The sequence below is a fragment of the Hyperolius riggenbachi genome, chromosome 10 (assembly GCF_040937935.1).
Source record: "Hyperolius riggenbachi isolate aHypRig1 chromosome 10, aHypRig1.pri, whole genome shotgun sequence".
Classification (NCBI taxonomy): Eukaryota; Metazoa; Chordata; class Amphibia; order Anura; family Hyperoliidae; genus Hyperolius; species Hyperolius riggenbachi.
The window spans coordinates 65,755,414-65,782,706 of record NC_090655.1 but is presented as its reverse complement, the minus strand read 5'-3'; the positions used below and the strand labels follow the sequence as shown (position 1 = coordinate 65,782,706).

General features: G+C 45.1%; 1 long non-coding RNA gene across 1 annotated transcript in view; it reads right to left on the bottom strand.

The window, feature by feature from the left end:
- Nucleotides 1-2,434: 2,434 nt before the first annotated feature.
- LOC137534184 (uncharacterized) overlaps nt 2,435-27,293 on the bottom strand; it is an 80,393-nt gene continuing 55,534 nt past the window's right edge. The window contains exon 3 of the long non-coding RNA XR_011024325.1: nt 2,435-3,125. This is a non-coding gene — a long non-coding RNA (uncharacterized lncRNA). The remainder of the gene's footprint in view (nt 3,126-27,293) is intronic.

Below are 27,293 nucleotides of genomic sequence, written 5' to 3'. Positions count from 1 at the left end.
CTTTCAGTGGCCGCCTTTGACATGAGGTCAGCCATGTTTTTTGTTCTCTGATGTCCCCTTGAAGTTATGAATGTTCTTAAAATAGCTCTACTGTTGCTGCCATTAGAGGAAGTGACACGTCCTTAAAATATCTTGGGAACAGTACAGTGAGACCACTCTACAGAGTGACACATTCCTGGCATATCTCTGGGACATGTATAGCAAGACACAGAACTAAATATGCCTATAGCCCAATAGCTGCCAGTGGTCACTCCACCGCTGTCCATAGTATGTTCTCTAGGCGTATGCGCAAGTCATGGCACCCCTTTCCCCACCTTATATGGATGTTTTAACTACTGCAAGAAAATGGCAGATGAGAATATAAACAGCCCAGGTTGCAGCACAACAGCCTATTTATTGTGCCCTACTGTGACAAAGAAAAGAAAAACAAAACAATAATTTTGGATAACCTCATACCTCCCAAGATTTTGAGATACGAAAGAGGTCCCTTTAAGACATGCCCCTGCCACACCTCTAGCCACACCCCCACCACTCCCCTCATGGATATCACAAAGAATTCTGAAACAAAGAAAAAGTTTTGTCATTTAAACCATAGGCAAACGCAGGGGGAGGGGGAGGGGGGGGGATTACAGCTGCCCAGAGTCCTCCCTCAGACCAGGGCCGGGGCAGTGTCTGGGGACAGGCACAAGTTGAGACACCAGAATAACTGCAGCACCCTGCAGCTCACAGCACTGCCCCTTTCTTTCCCTGCTACAGTTGATTTTGGATGTAGCAGCAGCATGAGTACAGAGCATGGAGCAGCTCTGGGAAACTTAACAGAGTCAGGTATGAGCACAGCCCTGTACCCTGCTGTGTGAATGCTTCACTTTTCCCTTCATTAGCAATGTCGGCTGTCCTCATTATCTGTATCCAAACTGCTCCTGGTCGATTCCATTGACGGACGGGAAATTTAATAATGTGTACCTAGCATGATGTCCCACCATGTTATTATACTGTATTGTGCGTGGCTGATGGAGGCCTTTCAGGAATCCCCCCCCTGAAAATCCTGGGTTTTCCCCTGTAAAACACACTGGTCCTCTCTATCATCAGTAGTGTTTCTTCATTTTACTGTTTGAAAATAAGAGATGTATCAATTTAAATGATTGGAATAACATTTAGAGATGGTTATAGTATACACATTTTTCAGTAGAACAATAGATATATTTACAGAGATCTGTAGATGAGTCCTGAAAGAGGGACAGAGGGATTTGGCTCCCAAAGAGGGGCTTTCCTTTAGAAAAAGGGACAGTTGAGAGCTATGATAACCCTCACCGTATAGCAAGCTAGTAAGAATATGCCAAACAGCTGGATACATACCCTCTCCGACCTAGGAAATGACGTCCCTGTTGCCAAGTAGTTGAACCATAACAGAAAGCGAACAAAGCAAAAATCCACATTTTCACAATCGTTATCTGAGACATGATCAGGCAGCAACAAAGTCCATTCAGTAATCCAGCAGATCCATAAAAGTGGTGCTGGCAAAAGAATGATTCTGCAAAGAGTATAAAGGGTATGGGCCTGATTCACAAAGCGGTGATAACTCAGTTATCACGCCTAAAAGACTTTAGGCGTGATAACCTTTGCACTAGCAGAGTTATCACCACTTTCTGCTGCTGATCGCGCAAAGCTCCCGCGGGCACAAAGTCCCATAGGGCTTAATGAGCGCGCCGCACTGCACTGTGTGTGCGCAAAACTTTGCGAGCGGGAGCTTTGCGCGAGTTACTTCTGATCACGCCTAAACTAAGTTTAGGCGTGATAAAGGGCTTTTCACAAGCGTGCAAAGTGTTTGCACTGCTTTGTGAATCAGGCCCTATGTGTTCAATCAAAATCCCAATTTAACCCCCTGGGGCAGTCACACACATCAACATATGTAGTTGTGTTCAAAATAATAGCAGTGTGTTTCAAAAGTGAATAAAGTTCAAAATCCTAATAGCTTTTATTAGCATACACACAAATGCATTGGAAACACTACACATTCTATTTTCAAATCAAAACATGAAGAAAAATATACAAAATTTTTGTTGTTGAAGAAAATTGATTACTTAGGAGATGGGAGAAGGTGCAGACACCTTGAAAAAAAAAACACAGAGGCAACAAGAAACAAGTCTGGAACCAAGTTATCACACGTTTCCTGGTGTGTTTGGGGTCGTTGTCTTGTTGGAACACCCATTTCAATGACATTTCCTTGTCAGCATAACCAGCATAAGGCTCCCTGCACACTGCAAATCCAATTTGCGATTCCGATTCAGTTTCCGATTTGCAATTCTGATTTTCCCTGAATTCTATCAACAGAATAACGCAGAAAAAATCGCATGTAAAAAACGATTAAAAATCAGAATCGCATGCAGTGTGCAGGGAGCCTCACTCAGTATTCTGATGTATTTAAACTGATCTATGATCCCTGGTACAGTACATAGGCCCAACACCATAGTATGAGAAACATCTCCATGTCATGATGTTTGCACCACCATGCTTCACTGTTGTATGACCATCAATCCCCAGATGGTCTAGGTTTTGTGAACTATAAATCCTGGCCACAGTGTTTTAAACTGAAACTGGCAAATGGCAGTGGTACAGTTTTCAGCCAGTTAGTGGAGTAGTGCAGGCTCCTGCTCTGTGAAGCCAATTACTCCTGCAGTACAATAGTAAAGAGTAAGAACTTTCATCAAGTTTTTATTGTTGTCCATTTCCTCTCCTCAGAACCACCCTGGTCCATATTACAGCCACAGAGGTTGTGAGAACAGGAATTAAGAAAAAATCTTAAATAATATTTATTAAAAACTATAAATACACATTAACAGTAAATATAAGCACAGAAAAGACAAAGTTTTTCTTGGGTACAAGTGGAAGTCACATGGTACAAAGTGGGGAACCATGTGTACAGTGTGAGCATTTTATATGCTCACTAACTTTGTGCAGAGCTGAGTCTACTGCTTTTGGTTATGTATACTTACCACAATAAATTTCCTTTATCTGCAGCTGAGGAAGTAAATTGTGCGTCTCCCTCTTGTTCCTTCCTACCTCCCGACATCAGCACAATAATGGCCCCGCCTCCTCCTCAAGTGGACGCCTTCCCATGCTATGCGCTATAGCAGAAAGAGAGAGGAAGCACAAGGGGAAGACATTATTACACATTTACACATAAGGAATCATAAACCAGGAGAATGGGGGGCATGCGGCAGCCCAGAAGGTACTACTGGGGGCATCCTGGGCAGTAAGGCTGCTGCTGTGCATAGTTTCTGTACAAAAGGTTACACATATCGTTACCAGAGCAGCTCTTTATTGGTGTACATCCAGGACTTCTCAAGAGCATCACCTCTCCCCTGGAACACTCTCCCACAGTCTGCCCTTCATGCTTTGAGCCTGGAATTCTTCCAACTGTCACTCAAAACACACCTGCTCAGACAAGCCTATAATTTGGTATAGGCAGCAGTGGAGGCTCATTGCCTCATCCGCTAATTCCTGTGACTCCTCCCCTAATGTCTCCAACCCACCACCCTCTAGATCACAGGTGTTGAACTCCAGGCCTGGAGGGCCAGGTCGGTGTCAGTGTTTAGGATGGACTGAGAAAGAGAGGAAAGTGTTCTACCTGATGGACCACACCTTTCCCGATTCAGTCTCATCAATTCATTTGAGCTGTGTCAAAAATGTATGAGGACCTCGGCCCTCGAAGGACCAGTTTGACATCCCTGCTCTAGATTGTAAGCTTGCAAGGGCAGGGACCGTCTCCTAGTGTTACTTATTCTGCTGTAATTTATCATATGAACATGTACCAGTACTGCTGATGTTTCAAACCACACATCAACTATGTATGTATTTGTATTGCTGAATGCCCTCTCATGTATCTATACTCCCCACTATTTTTTGTACTATGTACAGCGCTACGGAAGATGGTGCCGCTATATAAACTAAAAAAATAATAATGTCCCTGAACAAACTCCACATTCTCTTATAGGCCACCTGCCCTCCTGGTGTTACCTAGAAGAGACTGGAGAATTGAGGTCCTCTATTTGTTTTCCTTTCTGTTTTCTCTTCCGCAATTAGTTAGGCTGAGAAAAATAATTGAAACTGTTCTCTGGTGTCACAGAGCCTATTATTGAGACCTCTAAGTTGAGTTGCTCTTCTTTAGTTAGATGCAACTTGAAAACCTATCCTCTTTCTGTATAGAACGGGCTTTCGTTGCCTGGAACCCCAGGCTTCCTTGAGTACTCTGCAGGGGTTCCTTGGCATTTTCCCCTATCGTGGGGGAAGTATAATAGAGCAAATTATAATAGGGGGTACTGTAAAAAGAAGCACTAAATTGGGGGTCAGAATAATATTGAGCACATTAATAAAAAGCACAAGAATAAGGAGACAAGTATAATGAGGGGCAGTGTAATAGGGGGTAATGAAATGAATAGCCTCATCTACTTTTAAAGTCCATGCCTCCTGCAAAAATAAATGCAGGGATTCCTTGAGATCAATAAATGATTTGTAGGGGTTCCTTAAGATACAACATTTCTTTGCAGGGTTCCTCCAGGGTAAAAAGGTTGAGAAAGGCTGGTATAGAGAATGTTCTGGCCTTATTTTCCCTATTTGCCATCAGTATTTTCTATTTCTTGTATTTGTATCCTAAATCGCATCAGTATTTTTGTTGCTTACAACTTTATATTGTATTATACAAAACCTTCAATAAAACTTTAAATTGAAAAATAAATAAATAATAATAATACATGTACTGCAGTCTGACCTCCTTCACCCAACCTTCGCTCTCCATGCCCTTCCCTTGTTCCATGCCACAGATGTATTCCTTCTTATGCCACAGACATATTAATGAAGGGAAATCTGAGAGGACAGGATATCAAAGAGTCCAGTCTTTGTTAAGGGCTCTATGGCATTCAGGAATAGCATTACCATAGACAGAATAAGTGCAGTATATGAATACTCTTCAGTTGCAGACCTCTAGACACTCCTGCAGCTCCCATGTAATCACAGCATTGCTGCTGTGTTATTATGCCCAAAGGCATCTGGGTAACCAAGAAAATGTGGCCAGGACAGAAGAGACTGACTGGGGGGATAAGAGGAGCATGAGGGCCCATTACAGCTAACCCTCAAGGAAGATTTTTTTTTCCAACATTACGTGTTCTTGTATAACTGATACATGTCATTGCAACATTTTTTTGTTCGATTAGGAAAAGCAAATTTCACTTTAATTTACATTTGAACTAGAAAGGAAAATGAGTCAGTTAAACCACTGAATGGAGAAGAACTCCAAGCTTTATTCAAAAATACACACTGAAAAAACAGCCTACACGTGTCGGGCCAGCTATCATCCCAAACTGAAACAGGATTATGCAGATCTTGCATGCAAATTATGCAGTTTAAAAATGCACCAATCAAATTCTGCCAAGGTGGTACATTTTCAAACCGCATAAATTTGCATGCACAATCTGCATAATCTTGAATTGACTATGAAATATAAGCATCTCATTGACCATCATAGCCATCTGCTGATCCGACATGCATAAGCTGTATATTCAGTGTGCATGTCTGAATAAAGCCTGGAATGTTCTTATCCATTCAGTGGTTTGGCGTCTCCTTTACCTACAGTGCAGTTTCTGGTCATCTTGGCACCCAGGGAAGGCAAGACACCTGTTGCCTGCCGCCACCCTCCCTACACTTAAGAATATGAAGTCTGCTTTCTGCAAAGCCAATTGATGTAGGTTACAATGATGAATTAATAGGTTAAATACAAAAATATTGTTTCTCTAAAAAAAGTCTATAAAGAACCCACCCACATAGCCAATCCATGAAATGTTAAGAGAGGTATACACACACACACACACACACACACACACACACACACACACACACACACACACACACACATATATACATATATATATATATATATATATATATATATATATACATACACACTGTATATACTCGAATACAAGTCGACCTCGTGTATAAGTCGACTCCAATATTAAACCCTCTTAAGCTGGATTATTTTACTGACTCAAGTATAAGTCTTCCCAGCAAAGTTAATGGCTGCACTTGGGGCTCAGGAGGAGTTAATGACTGCACTGCATACAGTATTGCAGCCATTAACCCGTCCTTTCCCTTACTTTCAATACTCCCTCCAGGCCCCCAAGTGCTGCAATTATTCATCCCACTTCCTGCAGTCCAGTATTTCCCCCCAACCCCTTTCCTTGGTAATTGTTGTGGCCAGGACTTTCACACCTGTGTTTTCTTGGCATTTCCTTTCCTCAAAGTATTACTTACCACAGGGTAAATTGCTGCAAATGGCAATGTCACTATTAGTACACACAACTCAGTGTGCTCAGTGTTGCCTGTGACTTGTGCATAAGTCTACTCCTATACTTTTATGAAGTGAATCAGACCTAAATTTCTAGACTTATACTCGAGTATATATATATATATATATATATATATATAATATATATATATATATATATATATATATATATATATATATACGCGGCCGGCCAAGTCCCGAGGTCCTGCTCGCTTGCCTCTCCCCCGCTGCCTGCACTACTCAAACCTCAGATCAGGGCGGCCGGACCGGAGAGGAGAGGCAGAGCCATGCATAGTGCCCAGCAAAGTACCCCCCAGCCATGCAGAGCACCCAGAAAAGCCCCCAAGCCATGCAAAGCTCCCCCCTAGCCAAGCAAGGCACCCAGCAAAGTACCCCCAGCCATGCACAGCGCCCAGCAAAGCACCCCAGCCATGCAAAGTGCCCAGCAACGCACCCCCAGCCACGCAAAGCACCCCCTGCCATGCAAAGCACCTCCTGCCATGCAAAGCCCCCCCCCCCCCCAGCCATGCAAAGCGCCCAGCAAAGCACCTTGCTGAAGCTTTGAAAAGAAAAAAAATACTCCCAACCAGAGGCATATCTGGAGGGGTGCAGGCATGGCTAGTGCCATGGGCGACACAGCACCATGGGCGCCACATACCTGCTGTGTTGCTCTGCCTGCCCAGTGCTGTACCGCCATGCCTGCCCCTGTGCTGCTCCACTATGCCTGTGTCTTACTGTCACTCAGACTTCAGATCAGACATATTCTGTTGTCTGGGGAACATGGATACTTAACGTATGTATCTAGGGCACATTTGGCTTAGTATTAGAGAAGTAAAGTAAAGTAAATTTAGCAACAACCAGCACCAAAAAACACAGGCAACCATAACACATGTATATGTGATAAAGTATGCTGTTTTTAGAGGGTAAGGGGGCTCTGACCAGGGGGCGCAATTTCAGTGTTTGCCATAGGCTCTATATAACCCAGATACTCCTCTGCTCCCAACTATTAATCGAATTAAGATCCAGTACCAGTGGCATAGCAATATGGGGTGGCAGAGGTCTGGACCGCACCGGGGCCCTCGAACCAGAGGGGCCCTTTTGGGCCCTCCCTCAACTATTAGTTCTTTATTGGTCCTGTGCTTGTAATGATCACTTATATAAATGCTTTGAATGATAATAATCGTTAACAAGCTGTTCCCCATCCCCTTCTTGCACCTCTGACACTGTGGTTGCCCTTGGCAGGTTTTGGTGCACCATATCAATTTTTATGTATACATTGTTTGGGGGGGGGGGCATGTACAACTCACACCAGGGGCCATTAGCTACGCCACTCGGATATAGTAAACTTCTGATATAATAAACTCCTTTTCCCAGTCCCTTGGAGTTTTCTATAAGGGGATTCTACTGTATACAATGTAAAACTCTATTGCAGAGTGCTTTGCTGGTCACCCCAGAGCTGAGGACAGGCGTTACTCTTCCCTGCCGTCACACAAAGTTCCTATTTGATGCAGTATTGTGTCTCTTTATTAGAGTGGAAGAACGCGTCTGGAACCATATAAATACAATGACACCCTTATTTTTAATGCTTTCTATATCTGAATGTATTGGACATCTGTCCTTATCCCTGATGATCACATAAGTCTGCCATATATCACTGTTTATAAGATAATTCTTCAGTCTGGCGGGAGCGATGCTATTTATGGATGCCTGAATGTATTTTATGCTGCAGGTCTGCTACCTCTATTAATATGTCACAGAGAACGGAAGACAAAGGGAAAGATGAACACTGTGCTGTCACACCGCTGCTAGGAGATCAGACAGTGCGGGGGATAGGCTATACTTCTGTGTCCATTACAGTAGAATCCCTTTATAGTAAACTCCAAGGGACCAGGAAAAGTAGTTTATTATATCAGAATGGGTCATACATTGTATATTTATACAGACGTACCGTAGTTGCTGGGACCTGAAGATTGAGTTTACTATATCCAGAGGTTAACTGTATCGAGGTTCAACTGTAGAAGGTGTGTGTAAGTTTATGTCTGTCTAACAAAAGGTTTCCGAGGGTCAAGAAAAAACAGAGCAATAAATAAACCCAAATCAAAGCAAAAAAAAAAAAAAAACAAAGAAAAAAAAAACTTAATTGTGTTTTAACTACTTCCATACCAGCAGTCTCTGGCCCCTTGAGGACTGCTGGTGCCGTATAACGGATTTACCATCGAATCGCCGCACGCACAGACCTGCCACTCTTGCCGTTCACACTGCACTCCCATCGCCACAGCTCACTTGCCCTGCCGCCAGTATGAAGGCAGAGCTCAGTGAGCCAGTCAGGAGCAGATTTTATTGGCTTGGCTCCCGAATGGGATTATGGGATTGGCTCCTGAACACAGTGATGACAGGGTCAGGAGCCAATGAAATCGGCTCCCAAACAGCTCATGGAGCTCTGTCGCCATACTGACGGCAGGGCAAGTGAGCTGCGGCTGGGGCAGAGTGGCTGGATCTGTGGGAGCAACGGGGTCACGCAGCGGCGATGTTGAAATTTATGTCCTGTCAGAAATAAGCAGCCACAAACACGACGTAGATTTCAACTAGCACGATCTGGAAATGGTTAAACAACTTAAATATTAATGGAATATACCTGCATTTTTTAAAGGGCAATGTGATGAAAAACAAAAATATAGGAAAGAGGCCGCACAAATTATCTCACAAAAGTGAGTACACCTCTTACATTCATGTAAATAATTTATTATATCTTTTCATGGGACGACACTGAAGATATAACGCTTTGATACAATGTAAAGTAGTCTGTATAAAGCTTGTATAAGAGTATAACAGTGTAAATGTACTGTCCCGTCAAAGTAACTCAGAACACAGCCATTAATGTCTAAACCACTGGCAACAAAAGTGAGTACACCCCTAAGTGAAGAATGTCAAAATTTTGCCCAAAGTGTGTGTTTTGTGTGCCCATCATCAGGGCCGGATTTGTACTGTTTACCGCCCTAGGCCACTGTCTCCAGCCACCCCCTTCCATATAGGTAGCGAGATAACCCCTCCCCCTTCCCTCTAGTATAGGTAGCCTGATGACCCCCCCAGTATAGGTAGCCAGATGACTCCCCCCCCCCTTTCCCTCCAGTATAGGTAGCCAGATGACTCCCTTAATGTCTCCTTTTGCCACCCCCACATCTTTCAGTATAGGTAGCCAGCTCGCCTTCACACCACAGCAGCAATCAGTGTCACTCATTTCTCCGCTCGTCTCCAGTGCAGAAGCTTCCTCTTCCTTTCAGTCTCTAATGCTGCGAAAGTTCATAACCGCCGGCCACAATGCAAACGTGCAGAGAGAGCAAGGTGGCTGCTGCACAGGCGGCTAGCAGCACAGTAACGTGGCTCGCCTGATCTCCCTGCATTGCAGCATTTGCAAACTTGCAAATGCTGCACCAGCTTAGCCTGCTGCTTTTGTGCCCTTCCTCCTGTGGTGCCCTAGGCTATGGCCTATGCGGCCTTGGCCAAAATCCGGCCCTACTCATCATTATTGTCCAGCATTGACTCAGCTCTCTTAGGCATGGAGCTCAGTACAGCCTCAGAGGTTGCCACTGGGATCTTCTGCCACTCCTCCATGATGAAGCTGGTGGATGTTAGAGACCTTGTGATTCTCTACCTTCCGTTTGAGGATGTCCGACACACAAGAGAGAAGATATGCCATATAAGGCCCAGTGCACACCAAAAACCTCTTGCAGATCCGCAAAACGCTAGAGGTTTTTGAAGCAGATTTCAGAGCAATTCTAGGCATGTTTAGAGAGGTTTTCTAAACATGCCTAGTGTTTTTTTGGAGAGTTTATGTGTAGCAGATTTCATATATTGTTACAGTAAAGCTGTTACTGAACAGCTTCTGTAACAAAAAACACTTGGAAAACCACTCTGATCTAGTGTTTTTCAGAGCGGTTTTCCACTTTTCTATACTTTAACATTGAGGCAGAGACGAGTTTGCGTTTGTGGAAAAAAACGAAGAGCTTTGGTGTGCACCAGCCCATTGAAATACATTACCGAAGCAGTTTTCAGACAGCTAGCATTTTTAAAAACACCAGCCCTATGAGAAGGAAAGGAAAAAAATGAAAGGGGAGTAGAGAGGATAAGACATACGAGGGTACAGAGCTGGGACAAAGTCCTCCAGTACCCAAGGCTGAGAAACCAAAATGCGCCCCTCCATCCCTGCCACCCGAGCCATCACACACTAATTGCTATTAGAGTAAGAGGCACCCCAGGGCCCCCAACACCTTAATCTCTAGTTATCTGGCATTCAGTCACTGCCATGTATCCCCTTTTCTTATTTCTCTCTGCTTCAAACACAATGGGGAATGGTAGCTGAGTGAGTTGTGCATCCCCTCCTACACTGCGCCCTGAGGTTGGAGACTCTCTCGCCTCTGCCTCGGACTGGGCCTTCAAGGGAAGAAAAGAGGAACAAAGGAGAGAAGTGGTTACCGCTATATAGAGGAAACAAATGAAGGAGAAATAAGGGAAAGAAAAAATGAAATAGAAGGAAGAGAGAAGGGAAGAAATAGAGAATAAAAAGGAGAAAGAGCGAGCCAGACAGAGGAAATAAAAGAAAAGAGCTTACAAGGAAGAGGAAAAGAAATAGGGAAGAAAAGGAGAAGATATGCTTGGTGAAAGGAGAAGATAGAGAGAAGAGAACATTATTATTATTCAGTATTTATATAGCGCCGACATCTTCCGCAGCGCTGTACAGAGTATATTGTCTTGTCAGTTAACTGTCTCTCAGAGGGGCTCACAATGTAATCCCTGCCCTAGTCACATGTCTATGTATGTATCGAGTAGTGTAGTGTAGTGTATGTATCGTACTCTAGGGCCAATTTTTAGGGGGAAGTCAATTAACTTAATTGTATGTTTTTGGGAATGTGGGAGGAAACCAGAGTGGTCGGAGGAAACCCACACAGACACGGAGAACATACAGACTCCTGCTGTGGCTGGGATTCGAACCGGGGACCCCGCTCTGCAAGGCAAGAGCGCTAACCACTACGCCATGAAATAGAGGGAGGAGAGGAGAAAGAAGGGACAAAATAGATGGAAAACAGGAGAGAGAAAGAGAGAGAGAGAAGCTTAAAGGTAAAGGAGATAGAGATAAAAAAAGAGCATATGAAAGAGTAATAAATGATGAAAGAGACAAAACACAAATAAAGGAAAGCATTGAGAAGGGATGAAATAAAAGAAAAAGAGGAGAGAGAAAGGAGATGAGAGAAAAAGATAAATTGGGGGAAGGAAGAAAAGTGAAATAAAAAGAATGAGAAGACATTAAATAGTTTAAAGAGAAGAAATGGAAAGCAAAGATGGAAAGAGGAAAGAGATGACACAGGAAATAAAGGAGGGAGGAGATATAAAGGAAAGGAGAGATACAAGATGAGATAAAGGGAACAGAGGATATAGATATAAAGGAGCAACAGAGGGAACAGAGAAATAAATATAAAGAAGATGAGAAGATGAAGTAGAGGAAAGAGAAGCAGCTTATCTCATAATTTAACAAATATTATGAGTAGTACAAAAGGAAAAACATTCAGTAAAATAGCTGCAAGCAGCCCTACTTAAAAGTAAAAAAAAAACACATGTAAATGAGGGATAATCCTCTGTGAATATATTGTGGTCACTCACAACGGTTGTGTTCTGCAGTACAGGAATATCAGAAGCACAGTGGTCTGCCCTGAAGACCCTTCTCCATAGCCTGGTGGCCAGATATATTGCTGGGAACACTCAGCAGTGTATGGCGAGTCCATCACCTCCCTGAGGGAACCTCTTCCAGGAACATCTTATCTGTGACTTTGTGAAAGCAATGCAGGCTCCTCTATCTCCGAAACCAGAGAACTCTGACAGGTTCCTATCTAAACTGAGGAAATCTCCTCATTGTCTCCCAGTGGCATATCTGGGTAATATGGCGCCTATGGCAAACACTAAAATTGCACCCAGGACCAGCCCCCCCCCCACCCCCACCCCTGTAAAAACCATATGCTTTCTCGCGAACATCTGTTATCATTGTCTGTGGATTTTTTGACATGGGATATTTTGGGGAAATTTTTCTTTTTATTCCCTCTCTGTACTCTATTGTAACACTAACCTCCACCCTTTTAACACCTAACACTAACCTCCCACTCCGATCCTAACCTTCCACGTTGACTTCTTACACTCACTTACCTCCCCCCTCTCCATTCCTAACACTTACCTTTCCTCTCACAATTACAGCTAATTAGTTGAGCACCGGATACGGATTAAGACCATACAGGGCCCCAGGAAGACCAATTCATTTTGCCCCCTCCTTTTCCTCCACCCTCCCTATTTAATGCTTGAAAGGGCTCTCAGCAAGTTGGAATATCAGTCCAACAAGCAATGGTAGAGTACAATTCAATACTCCCAGAGAGGCAGTTTAACGTTTACCTGTAGACCACACTACTGTTATATTGTTGTGTTGTCCCTAGATATCAGAAGCTGGGTTACCAAGTACTAGAGTTAAGTACTAGAGTTTAATATGCCCCCAGATACATAAATTGAGTAACCATGGCCCCCTAGACATTAGAATTAAGTAGCCACATACCTCAAAACTAAATAAATAGTCACATGCTTCTGGGAAAAAGAATCAAGTAGTCACATCCCATCAGATAATTCATCAAGTGGTCATGTGCTGCCCAATAAAAATATTAAAGGGACACTATTAATTGACATGTTTTTTTTCAAATTTCGTGCAAAGCACTTTTCACAGCATGATAACAGTTAGCACTGCTTTGTGAATCAAGCCCTATGTGTGCAGAGAGCTCAGTCAGAGACAGGCACAGGCAGATCTTTCTCTCACAGAGAGCAGAGGAAATGTATCTTAAAGGACTTACGAGCCCAAACTGTCTAAAAAAGCAAAGTACCTGTAAGCTGTTTAAATGCACGGAGGACGCCGTCCGCGCCCTCCGTGCAGTTCCGCCGGGTCCCCTTCCTGAGATCGCCCCCCGCGCCGACCCCGACCCCCCAGGCCGGGTCGGGCTCTCGTGCCGCTCTCAATATGGCCGCTTCCATTGGCCGCGGCTGCGCAGTCCGCCTGGCCGCGAGTGCGGCTGCGCAGCTCTACGGCCAACCCCTCTGATCCACGCTACAGTGCGTGGTTCGGGGGGTTGGCCGTAGAGCTGCGCAGCCGCGGCCAATGGAAGCGGCCATATTGAGAGCGGCACGAGAGCCCGACCCGGCCTGGGGGGTCGGGGTCGGCGCGGGGGGCGATCTCAGGAAGGGGACCCGGCGGAACTGCACGGAGGGCGCGGACGGCGTCCTCCGTGCATTTAAACAGCTTACAGGTACTTTGCTTTTTTAGACAGTTTGGGCTCGTAAGTCCTTTAAGTGCAACATAAACATCTGCAATTGTGTGTGTGAAACCTGATATATGAAAACAAAAGCCTGTCAGGTAATCGGCTTCAATATTACACTGTTCATAGCATGTCAGACTGCAGAGATTCTTACAGATTCATACCTCTGCAAATGAGACATTTCAAACCTAGCTAAAATCTACACACAATGAATTACAGCTTTTGCCCCTTATATTCAACATGGAAAGTAGGAAAATGTTTACACAGCTACTTAGACATTATTTGTACTTTGTCATTTTAGAACACATGGTTTGTTAGAGTTCCTTTAGGCTGCTTTCACAGTGGGACGTTAATGTCCCACATTACAGCAGCCTGTAACGCAGCCCAACTCACAGCAATGATAAATCAATGGGCTGTTCACAGTGCCCACGTTGCGTTGGAGTATAACGCAGCACGTTAAATGAAAGTGCAGCATGCTGTGCGTTATACTCGTATTTGGCTGCGTTAGAATGTTTGCACATTCTTAGTAATGTTTTGGTTTTTTTTAAATGTTCCGCATGCGCCGTTTTCGTTCGATCAGTATGCTTCAAAAAGTATGCATCAAGTACGCATCAAGAGACGCATAACGCAGTTCAACCTAACGTCCAACTTCAAAGCTAACATGCGTTGCGTTAGGGGCACGTTATCCGACCTTAACGTTGCATCAAACGCAACGTCTTAGTGTGAAAGAGCCCTTAAGTTAGCACAATCATCCAGATAAAATAATTAAATAGTCACACACCTCCAGATAAAAGTCAAGTGCCTCATAATAAACAAATTAAAAAGCCAGGTGCGTCAAGGTAAAATGTTTAAGTAGCCAAGTGCGCCTTATATACATAAATTAAGTAGCCATGTTCCCCAGATAACAGAATTAAGTAGCCATATGCCCATATAAATCAGTATTTGATAGCGAGATTTGCTCCTAGATATTAGGTAGCCATGCAAGTGTGTGGAGACTTGCGCAGTTCACGCGATGTGAAATGGTGCACTGGAAATATCCAAATCACTGCAATGCCGACACAAAGCTGCAGCAAGTTACCCCACGGATTATGCAGCAATGCAAGTCAATGGGCAGCGTAGCAAGTATGCACAACGGGAGTGTGGTGTGACGTGGCATGCATGTGTGGACTAACGGGAATCCCAGTGACATACTTCCTGCCCAGCAGGGAGTGCGTCACTATCACTGCCCAGCAGCGAGTGCGTCACTATGACACTGTCGCTGCACAGTGGCGCAGAGTCATATGAAGTCCAATTTCTGCAGTATGCAACCGGCCTTGACCTAATCACAAACGCAAAGAAAACTGCGTCAGACACTATATTTGCAATTGGATTAAGAATGGATCGTCCTGCTCTGTACAAGGCACCACAATTACTATGTTAATCACTGTGCCCTTGCGGGCTGCAAAACACATGCGCTTTGAAAATTGGAACTGAGGCGCATGCAGTGTGAAAGGGTTCATAGGTTGAGCAGCAGAGCTCATGGAGGATGCAAAGAAAAAAATTAGTCTATTGACTCACAACGTCAAAGCCTGAAAGAATGGTTTCATGCCATTAACACTATGAAAACTTAAAGGAGAAATGCAGTGAGAGGTATATGGAGGCTGCCATATTGATTCCCTTTTAAGCAATACCAGTTGCATGGCAGCCCTGCTGAGCTATTTGCCTGCAGTAGTGTGAATTACACCAGAAACAAGCATGCAGCTGATCTTGTCAGATCTGACAATAATGTCAGAAACACCTGATCTGCTGCATGCTTGTTCAGGGTTTGTGACTAATACTATTAGAGACAGAGGATCAGCAGAACAGCCAGGCAACTGGTATTGCTTAAGGGCCCGTTTCCACTTGTGCGATGCGATTCCATCGCGGAAAACGCATCAACGAATCCGCATGCGGGTGCGGATTAGCTCGCGTTTCCATGCAGATTTTCACACGGAATCGCTCGCGGTTTGCACTATGCGATTTTAACCACGTCGATGCCGGCAAGCATTGACATGGGTTTTTAAGCGGAATCGCACGCGGAAACGCCGGGAAAACCGCAAGACTAATATGCTTGCGGTTTTCTTATTAAATTACATTACCGGCGATTCGCGAGCTGGTGTGCGGCATGCGAATTCTGATGGCTCTGCCATGCAGATTTTTTTTCAGAATCCCGCACAAGTGGAAACAGCCCCATCCACTTGTATTGGTTATGCAGAAAACGCATGCAGATTCGCTCTAGTGGAAATGGGCCCTAAAAGGAAATAAATATGGCTACCACCATATACCTCTCACTACAGTTCTCCTTTAAAAAGAACCTTTTTACCTTTTTGCAAAGAGGGACCTTTGACATACATTATCCGACTTGGGCTGCGTGGAAAGACTTCCAATCCAAGGATAAATGTCTTGCACTAATGTCCACTCCTCAATAGAACCATGTGCTCTACAATGAGGTGCCTAGCTCTTCTACTGACTACATATGCTATTACTCTGTTGTTATTGCCTGATGAAGCGGGATCAAACCTGCAAAACGCGTTGCAATGTCCACCGGAGTATGTGAATAAATTTGTTCTATTTGACAAACACATTGGCAATTTTTGTGTACGCTATATCAAGTCCATCCCTGATGGAGGAGTGTTACCCCCTTTTTTCCTCATCTACGGAGAGCGACGTCTTAATCCTGAGTGGGGTCAGGTCTAATCTCCCCACCTGCCTATATAGTGGTTGCCTTTGAGGTAATCCTGCTTTGTGAGTATAACTTATTACTCTATCATACTTCATTTCAACTACTAGTACATACTACACTATATTTGGCTGCTTGTGTCCCTACTCAATGTGCTCTATGGGGTCTCCCGCTTTGTTTATGACTTTTTTCATATGATTTCTATATGATTTCGCCTCCACCTCCTCTGTAGCCCCCATTGAAAAACTATGGCCGAGGGATAGGCCCCAGATATTAGAATATATATATATTACTTGTCCATACGTTTTAGTGGTGCGGATCTATATCCTGCATAGTACTGATGCATGTACATCTGATGCTTTGTATTTTTGTAGTGAAATTTATGTGAATAAAACATGCTTTATAAGAAAAAGAAACAAAGGCAAAGCCTGCAGAGAACCCGTGCCAAAGCAGGTAACCTCAGTGCACGGCGCTCAGCGCCAAAGCTAGGCACCCTCATAGCAGCAATGCCATGATGCGCAAGAGTAATTCGGGGATCCGGCAATCACCAGACCCCGAATTACATCTCCCTCTGAGTTGCGACAACTTGGAGGGGGAACAGTATTTAATGCCCCCGGGGAGTTTAGCGGCAGCAGATAGAGCTTTCATTCGGCTTGCCCTGTGCCCAACTCATATATATACGTACGCACCTGTGCTATTGTCAAAGTATGCCTCACAGGGACCCTTTACCCCTCCCCGCCGCTCTGGAGCCATTGTTCCCCCTCATGCATTCCGCCCTCTTGGCTAGCTATACTGGGGGCACCTGCACCTAGCTATACTGGGGGCATCTATACCTAGCTATACTGGGGACACCTATATCTGTCTATACTGAGGGCATCTATACCTGTCTATACTGGAGGCATCTATACCTAGCTATACTGGGGACACCTATACCTGGCTATACTGGGGGCACATGTACCTGTCTATACTGGTGGCACCTATACCTGTCTATACTGAGGGCACCTATACCTGTCTATACTGGGGGCATCTCTACCTGGCTATACTGGGGGCACCTTTACCTGGCTATACTGAGGGCACCTACACCTGTCTATACTGGAGGCATCTATACCTAGCTATACTGGGGACACCTATACCTGGCTATACTGGGGGCACATCTACCTGTCTATACTGGGGACACCTATACCTGGCTATACTGGGGACACCTATACTTGGCTATACTGGGGACACCTCTACCTGTCTATACTGGTAGCACCTATACCTGTCTATACTGAGGGCACCTATACCTGTGTATACTGGGGGCATCGCTACCTGGCTATACTGGTGGCACCTATATCTGTCTATACTGAGGGCACCTATACCTGTCTATACTGGAGGCATCTATACCTAGCTATACTGGGGACACCTATACCTGGCTATACTGGGGGCACATGTACCTGTCTATACTGGTGGCACCTATACCTGTCTATACTGAGGGCACCTATACCTGTCTATACTGGGGGCATCTCTACCTGGCTATACTGGGGGCATCTCTACCTGGCTATACTGGGGGCACCTTTACCTGGCTATACTGAGGGCACCTACACCTGTCTATACTGGAGGCATCTATACCTAGCTATACTGGGGACACCTATACCTGGCTATACTGGGGGCACATCTACCTGTCTATACTGGTGGCACCTATACCTGTCTATACTGAGGGCACCTCTACCTGTCTATACTGGTGGCACCTATACCTGTCTATACTGAGGGCATCTCTACCTGGCTATACTGGGGGCACCTATACCTGGCTATACTTGAGTCATCTGTGGCTGGCTATACTGGGGGCACCTATGCCTGGCTGTACTAAGAGCACCTATACCTGGCTATACTGGGGGCACTTATACTTGGGGGCGCATCCAAAGTTTTGCAGGGGTGGCCCAGTGATTTCTAGTCTTGCCCCTGATTCCATGAAAATATACAATCGTTTGACACATCTGGAGAACCACACTTTTTGCCACTCTGAAAGTTTCTGTCTGCTTTACAAGTACGTGAATGTGTGCTTATTGCTCTTCTTCGAGTCTTCTTGCCCTTAAGGCAAAATCTATCAGCATGATGTATAATAACACTCTCAGGATGTGCCATATGTGTAATTGATTATATTGTCTTGTGTGATGCATCTTATACATTGCTTTACAATCTGGATGATGTATGCCCTTGTCTTATGAGGTTATAAGAAACTTTATGTTTTATGTCATGTTTTTTATTGTAATGTATTTATATAGCGCTGACATATACCTCAATGTTTTACAGAGTACATAGCGCCTGATGCAATTCCTTTTTTCACTAACGTTTTCTCCTTGGTGATTTTTTTTCACATTATAAATAAAGTGCCTATTAAAAGGGACCCTGAGCAGTGGTGCTGGGTGCATCATAGTTCCGTGATGCGCGGCAGAGGCGGGGGGAAGATATTAGAGGAGTCAAAAACTGCGCATGCGCTGTAAGGACCCGCAGACATCATTGTTCTTTAGGAGTCTTCCTTTCAATGCAATGGAGAGTGAGCATACGGGATGGCTAGAGATTAATAGAGGGGCCGGTGAGTATATACTGATCCCTAAATAGGCGTGGGTATACTTAAAACATACCAGGCGCCACTGCTTACGGTCCCTTTAAGCCACCAGCAGGGTCAGGTTAAGAGAGAGGCTCCAGTCTCAGGGCGCAGTGTAGGAGGTGGGCGCACAACTCACTCAGCTATCATTCCCCTATTGTGTTTGAAGCAGAGAGAACTAAGAAAAGGGGTACGTGGTAGTGACTGCAAGATATTAAGGTGTGTGTGTGTGTGGGGGGGGGGGGGGATGGTTGAGAGTCCTGGGGCGCCTCTTAATCTAATAGCAATCAGTATGTGACGGCTGGGGTGGGAGGGATGGAGGGGCGCACTTTGGTGTCTCAGCCTTGGGTGCTGGAGGACCTTGTCCCGGCTCTGGCCACCAGCAAGCAAAAAATAAATAAATAAATAAATACTCAGGATAATTTTCGCAGAACATTTTTACCGACTTTTTGGTACTTTTTCAGTTGCAGCGTGTTTAGACAGAAGATTAAAATTTCCTAGAAGAAAACTCAGTAGAAAAAAGTGATTTGGATCAGGGGCGTAGGAATAGACCCTGCAGCCCCTGCAGTTGCAGGGGGGCCCCTAGCAAGTCAGGGGCCCGGAGGAGGAAAGGCTGTCACCACCGGCGTACCTACCGGGGATGCGACTCTCTCAGCCGCAGGGGGGCCCTGCCGCCCGGGGCTGCTCTGGGGCCCGCTCACTGTGCGTGGGGGGAGCGCTGCTCTGGACCCCCCAGCAAGGTGCTCAACTGGCCGCAGCCGTTCATTCCCCGTAGCTCCGCTCCAGCAGCCTGCATAGTCTCCGGCAGGCAGAGCAGGGCTACGGCAAGATGGCCGCCGAAGAAGCCCTACACTGGAGACTATTTGTGTCTCTAGTACAGGGCTTCGGCAGCCATCTTGCCGTGGCCCTGCACTCTGCCTGTCAGCGCAGGAGATGTGCTGCAAGAGGACTCGGGGAGCTGCGAGCCAGATGCCGGGAGAGGAGAAGACTTCTGTCAGGTTAGTGAATTGTTTTTTTTTCACAGGTGCATTTTTTTTTTCTAGTGTCTGCTGCCTACATTGTGATTTTCTGGTCACTGCTGCCCACATTGTGATTTTCAGGTGACTGCTGCACACATTGTGATTTTCAGGTGACTGCTGCACACATTGCGATTTTCAGGTGACTGCTGCACACATTGCGATTTTCAGGTGACTGCTGCCCACATTGTGATTTTCAGGTGTCTGCTGCCCACATTGTGATTTTCTGGTCACTGCTGCCCACATTATGATTTTCTGGTGTCTGCTGCCCACATTACGATTTTCAGGTGTCTGCTGCCCACATTACGATTTTCAGGTGTCTGCTGCCCACATTACGATTTTCAGGTGTCTGCTGCCCACATTACGATTTTCAGGTGTCTGCTGCCCACATTACGATTTTCTGGTGTCTGCTGCCCACATTGCGATTTTCTGGTCACTGCTGCCCACATTGTGATTTTCATGTGACTGCTGCACACATTGCGATTTTCAGGTGCCTGCTGCCCACATTGTGATTTTCAGGTGTCTGCTGCCCACATTGTGATTTTCTGGTCACTGCTGCCCACATTGTGATTTTCAGGTGTCTGCTGCCCACATTATGATTTTCTGGTGTCTGCTGCCCACATTACGATTTTCTGGTCACTGCTGCCCACATTGCGATTTTCTGGTGTCTGCTGCCCACATTATGATTTTCTGGTGTCTGCTGCCCACATTATGATTTTCTGGTGTCTGCTGCCCACATTACGATTTTCAGGTGTCTGCTGCCCACATTACGATTTTCTTTTTTTTATATTTAAATTTTTATTAGAATAGGTTCAGTCAGTATACAAATAACAAGCATTGTATGATTATGATTAACACATATCCATATAGGCAATTCTGATAAGCTATTCATTATATATAATGTGATTGAAATCCAACGATTTTCACTTTAACTCTTACTGTGCCTACGTATGGAATTATAGAACCAAATTTTTCAGTAGAACCTCAATAAGCATAATATCACCTAATTATGAGAGGAGGGAGACACCTGAGGCACCCCCCTCCCCACCCCGTACACATTACGATTTTCAGGTGTCTGCTGCCCACATTACGATTTTCAGGTGTCTGCTGCCCACATTACGATTTTCAGGTGTCTGCTGCCCACATTACGATTTTCAGGTGTCTGCTGCCCACATTACGATTTTCTGGTGTCTGCTGCCCACATTGCGATTTTCTGGTGTCTGCTGCCCACATTGCGATTTTCTGGTGTCTGCTGCCCACATTGTGATTTTCTGGTCACTGCTGCCCACATTGTGATTTTCAGGTGTCTGCTGCCCACATTATGATTTTCTGGTGTCTGCTGCCCACATTACGATTTTCTGGTCACTGCTGCCCACATTGCGATTTTCTGGTCACTGCTGCCCACATTGCGATTTTCTGGTGCCTGCTGCCCACATTGCGATTTTCTGGTGTCTGCTGCCCACATTATGATTTTCTGGTGTCTGCTGCCCACATTATGATTTTCTGGTGTCTGCTGCCCACATTACGATTTTCAGGTGTCTGCTGCCCACATTGCGATTTTCTGATCACTGCTGCCCACATTACGATTTTCAGGTGTCTGCTGCCCACATTACGATTTTCAGGTGTCTGCTGCCCACATTACGATTTTCAGGTGTCTGCTGCCCACATTACGATTTTCAGGTGTCTGCTGCCCACATTACGATTTTCAGGTGTCTGCTGCCCACATTACGATTTTCAGGTGTCTGCTGCCCACATTACGATTTTCTGGTGTCTGCTGCCCACATTGCGATTTTCTGGTGTCTGCTGCCCACATTACGATTTTCAGGTGTCTGCTGCCCACATTGCGATTTTCAGGTGTCTGCTGCCCACATTACGATTTTCTGGTCACTGCTGCCCACATTGCGATTTTCTGGTCACTGCTGCCCACATTGCAATTTTCAGGTGTCTGCTGCCCTCATTACAATTTTCAGGTGTCTGCTGCCCACATTGCGATTTTCTGGTGTCTGCTGCCCACATTACGATTTTCTGGTGTATGCTGCCCACATTAGGATTTTCTGGTGACTGCTGCCCACATTGCGATTTTCTGGTGACTGCTGCCCACACTGCGATTTTCTGGTGACTGCTGCCCACATAAGGATTTTCTGGTGACTGCTGCCCACATTAGGATTTTCTGGTGTCTGCTGCCCACATTACGACATTCTGGTGACTGACTGCTGCCCACATTACGACATTCTGGTGACTGACTGCTGCCCACATTAGGATTTTCTGGTGACTGCTGCCCACATTACGATATTCTGGTGACTGCTGCCCACATTAGGATTTTCTGGTGACTGATGCCCACATTGCAATTTTCTGGTGACTGCTGCCCACATGGCGATTTTCTGGTGACTGCTGCCCACATTGCGATTTTCTGGCCCACATTACGATTTTCTGGTGAACACTGCCCACGTTACGATTGTCTGGTGAATGCTGTCCACGTTATGATTTTCTGGTGAACGCTGCCCACATTACGATTTTCTGGCCCACATTACGATTTTCTGGTGAACACTGCCCAAGTTACGATTGTCTGGTGAATGCTGTCCATGTTACAATTTTCTGGTGAACTCTGCCCACATTACGATTTTCTGTCCCACATTACGATATTCTGGTGAACGCTGCTCACATTACGATTGTCTGGTGAATGCTGCCCACGTTACAATTTTCTGGTGACTGCTGCTCACGTTACTATTTTCTGGTGACTGGTGCTGCCCACTTTACAATTAATTTACAGTGAAACGCTGCCCCATTACGATTATTTGGCACCTATGGGGGGGGCCCCATCCAAATATTCGCAGGGGGGCCCAGTGATTTCTAGTTACGCCCCTGTGTATAGTACTACTAGCCATTTACTGTGATTATATAGTACTACTAGCTATTTACTGTGATAACTAATTATTCTAAACTGCCTTTAAGGTGTTCAAAGTATTGTGTACAGAACAATGCTGCCTGTTTGTTCAGGAGATTTTTTTTGTTAATTATATAAGAACTATATATCTCTTTATATGCTATGGATATGAAGAATTTTTTTTTAAACATATTAAGGGACCACTATCACAAAAAAAGTAGGCAGTTCAAATCTGACAGAACCGACAAGTTTAGGGCCAGTCCATCTTCTCAAAACCCAGAGAATCCCCCAGGAGGAGATGGACTGGCCAAAAACCTGTCGGTTCTGTCACATTTTAACTGCCTACTTGTTTTGCGATAGTGGTTCTTTAAGTTTAAAAAAACATCCTCAATTCTTTACAATAGCACTCCCTGGAAATGACCTGTACAAAGATGCCAGCCTCCCTACTTGTTTGTACACATTTTGGAAGTTAGACCGAGTAACTGCCATACAGTCAGGGGCAGACTGTCCATGACGTCAGGGGACGCCGCTTCCTCAGGTGGCGTCATGCATCAGGGCAGCATCCCCATTGCCCCAGGCCTCACACTGAAGGGGGCCCTCTGTGAGTAGCAGGGGTAGCAGCGCAGGAAGGAGGAGCAGAGGGTACACAGGCGGGGAGGGAAAGGCCAGACCCACTTTTCTGTGCTTCCCCCTCCAGATATTAGATCAGTGTCAGCAAGCGGGGAATGACTCACCACTTCTGCGACAGGCACCGGAGCGCTGCGTACCACAGGTCTCCGCCTTCAATGCCGCTCACTATACTCAGGGCCGGATTTCTGGCAAGGCCACATAGGCCCTGGCCTAGGGCACTAGAAGTTTAGGGGCGGCTCAGTGAGTGGCAGTAAAGCTGTTCTATGCAGCCATCCCTATCTACAAGGACAGCTTTAACCACCTTAGCGGTATGGACGAGCTCAGCTGGGCCGATTTTGATGAAATAAAAAGCAGCACACGCAGCCGGCACTTTGCCAGCCGCGTGTGCTGCCTGATCGCCGCCGCGAGCAGCGGCGAAAGAGGGTCCCCCCAGCCGCCTGGGCCCTGCGCAGCCGGAACAAATAGTTCCGGCCAGCGCTAAGGGCTAGATCGGAGGCGGCTGACATCAGGACGTCGGCTGACGTCCATGACGTCACTCCGCTCGTCGCCATGGCGACGAAGTAAGCAAAACACGGAAGGCCGCTCATTGCGGCCTTCCGTGTTACTTCTGGCCGCCGGAGGCGATCAGAAGAATGCCTCCGGAGCGCCCTCTAGTGGGCTTTCATGCAGCCAACTTTCAGTTGGCTGCATGAAATAGTTTTTTTTTTATTTAAAAAAAACCCTCCCGCAGCCGCCCTGGCGATCTTAATAGAACGCCAGGGTGGTTAACATTTGAACTCTCTGTCCTGTACTTGTGCTGTCCCTGAAAGATATGTAAGCTCTATCCTGCAGGTACACATCAGCCTAACTCTCATGGTGACACATTGGGTCCATCAATAACGAGATGGCAAGCATACCACAAAAGTTCAAAACATATAATCTATACGCATATTATTTATTTATTTATTTATTGTATTTATAAAGCGCCAACATATTACGCAGCGCTGAACATTAATTTAGGTTACAGACAATATTTAGGGGTGACATACAGCAATATGACAATACAGGAATACAAGAAAACCAGATCACACAGCACAGTATTAGTACAAGGTAATGCTTAGTCAGTCACTGGATGGAGCATGGAGATTAGGCAAGTTAGGTTCACTCAGATGCATAGCATGGGTGCACAGTAATGGAGGTGCAAGATCAGGTAGGACACAAAAGGAGGAGGACCCTGCCCAAAGGCTTACAATCTAGAGGGAGAGTTAAGGACACGAATGGTAGGGGACCAGAGTTCAGCTGTAGGTTTAGAGCACTTGTGAGGGGTAGTAGGCCATTGTGAAAAGGTGAGTTTTGAGGGCTTTCTTGAAGATGTTGAAGGAGGAGGCTGCCCTAATGGGTGGAGGTAGGGAGTTCCATAGTGTTGGAGCAGCTCTTGAGAAGTCCTGGAGGCGTGCATGGGACTGGGTGATTACTATATTACCATATTACTAAAATAGCTATTGTCTGTGACACCAATGATGGAAAGTAAGGAGAATTCTCGTTGGGGCACACAGAGCTAACAACCATACAGACGATATAGTTGGCCTTGGGCGGTAAAAAGTATAAATCCGGCCCTGACTGTACTTCCTGATTAGCATAAGTACAGTGAGGGGCACAAATTTGCCTCAAGCAGCAAAAAGTCTAGAACCAGCCCTGCATATAGTAAGTGTTTTTGTAAATAAAATTAAAAAAGAAAAAAAATTATATGTATATATATATATATATATATATATATATATATATATATATATATATATATATATATATATATACACACATACATACAGTGGGTTGCAAAAGTATTCGGCCCCCTTGAAGTTTTCCACATTTTGTCATATTACTGCCACAAACATGAATCAATTTTATTGTTATTCCATATGAAAGACCAACACAAAGTGGTGTATACATGAGAAGTGGAACGAAAATCATACATGATCCCAAACATTTTTTACAAATAAATAACTGCAAAGTGGTGTGTGCATAATTATTCGGACCCCTTTGATCTGAGTGCAGTCAGTTGCCTATAGACATTGCATGATGAGTGCTAATGACTAAATAGAGTGCACCTGTGTGTAATCTAATGTCAGTACAAATACAGCTGCTCTGTGACGGCCTCAAAGGTTGTCTAAGAGAATATTGGGAGCAACAACACCATGAAGTCCAAAGAACACACAAGACAGGTCAGGGATCAAGTTACTGAGAAATTTAAAGCAGGCTTAGGCTACAAAAAGATTTCCAAAGCCTTGAACATCCCACGGAGCACTGTTCAAGCGATCATTCAGAAATGGAAGGAGTATGGCACAACTGTAAACCTACCAAGACAAGGCCATCCACCTAAACTCACAGGCCGAACAAGGAGAGTGCTGATCAGAAATGCAGTCAAGAGGCCCATGGTGACTCTGGACGAGCTGCAGAGATCTACAGCTCAGGTGGGAGACTCTGTCCATAGGACAACTATTAGTCATGCACTGTACAAAGTTGGCCTTTATGGAAATGGAAGAGTGGCAAGAAGAAAGGCATCGTTAACAGAAAGCAGAAGAAGTCCCGTTTGCAGTTTGCCACAAGCCATGTGGGGGACACAGCAACCATGTGGAAGAAGGTGCTCTGGTCAGATGAGACCAAAATGGAACTTTTTGGCCAAAATGCAAAACGCTATGTGTGGCGGAAAACTAACACTGCACGCACCATCCCCACTGTCAAATATGGTGGTGGCAGCATCATGCTCGGGGGGTGTATCTGTTCAGCAGAGACAGGGAAGCTGGTCAGAGTTGATGGGAAGATGGATGGAGCCAAATACAGGGCAAACTTGGAAGAAAACCTCTTGGAGTCTGCAAAAGACTTGAGACTGGGGCGGATGTTCACCTTTCAGCAGGACAATGACCCTAAACATAAAGCCAGGGCAACAATGGAATGGTTTAAAACAAAACATATCTATGTGTTAGAATGGCCCAGTCAAAGTCCAGATCTAAATCCAATCGAGAATCTGTGGCAAGATCTGAAAACTGCTGTTCACAGACGCTGTCCATCTAATCTGACTGAGCTGGAGCTGTTTTGCAAAGAAGAATGGGCAAGGATTTCAGTCTCTAGACGTGCAAAGCTGGTAGAGACATACCCTAAAAGACTGGCAGCTGTAATTGCAGCAAAAGGTTGTTCTACAAAGTATTGACTCAGGGGGCCGAATAATTACGCACAACCCACTTTGCAGTTATTTATTTGTAAAAAATGTTTGGAATGATGTATGATTTTCGATCCATTTCTCACATGTACACCACTTTGTATTGGTCTTTCACGTGGAATTCCAATAAAATTGATGCATGTTTGTGGCAGTAATGTGACAAAATGTGGAAAACTTCAAGGGGGCCGAACACTTTTGCAACCCACTGTATATGTGTATGGTTATTTTGACTTTTTATTTTCAGTTCAGGTTGTCTTTAAAGGAATATACAGAACGTTATAATTTGTTTTGCACAGCAAACTTTTAAACAGAAGCAGGTTTGCCCGCACTAGTCTATCCTTTTGGTGTATCTCAGTGCAAAAATGATAAAAAAGGAAACACCCAAAGACTATAAAATAACATTTTGGCCCCTTTTAGACTTGGGCAATTTGTTTGCGTTGCGTTTCCCTTTCTGCACTCAGGGTAACGCAACAGCAAAGAAAGTGTATGGGGCCCAGTACACCAACCACGCCGGAAGCTTCCCATTCATCACCGATCCGCTGCAAAGTTAACAGCATGTTACCATGCGATCTCTGTGGCGATGCAGCAGTGGCGGAATGAATGGAAGT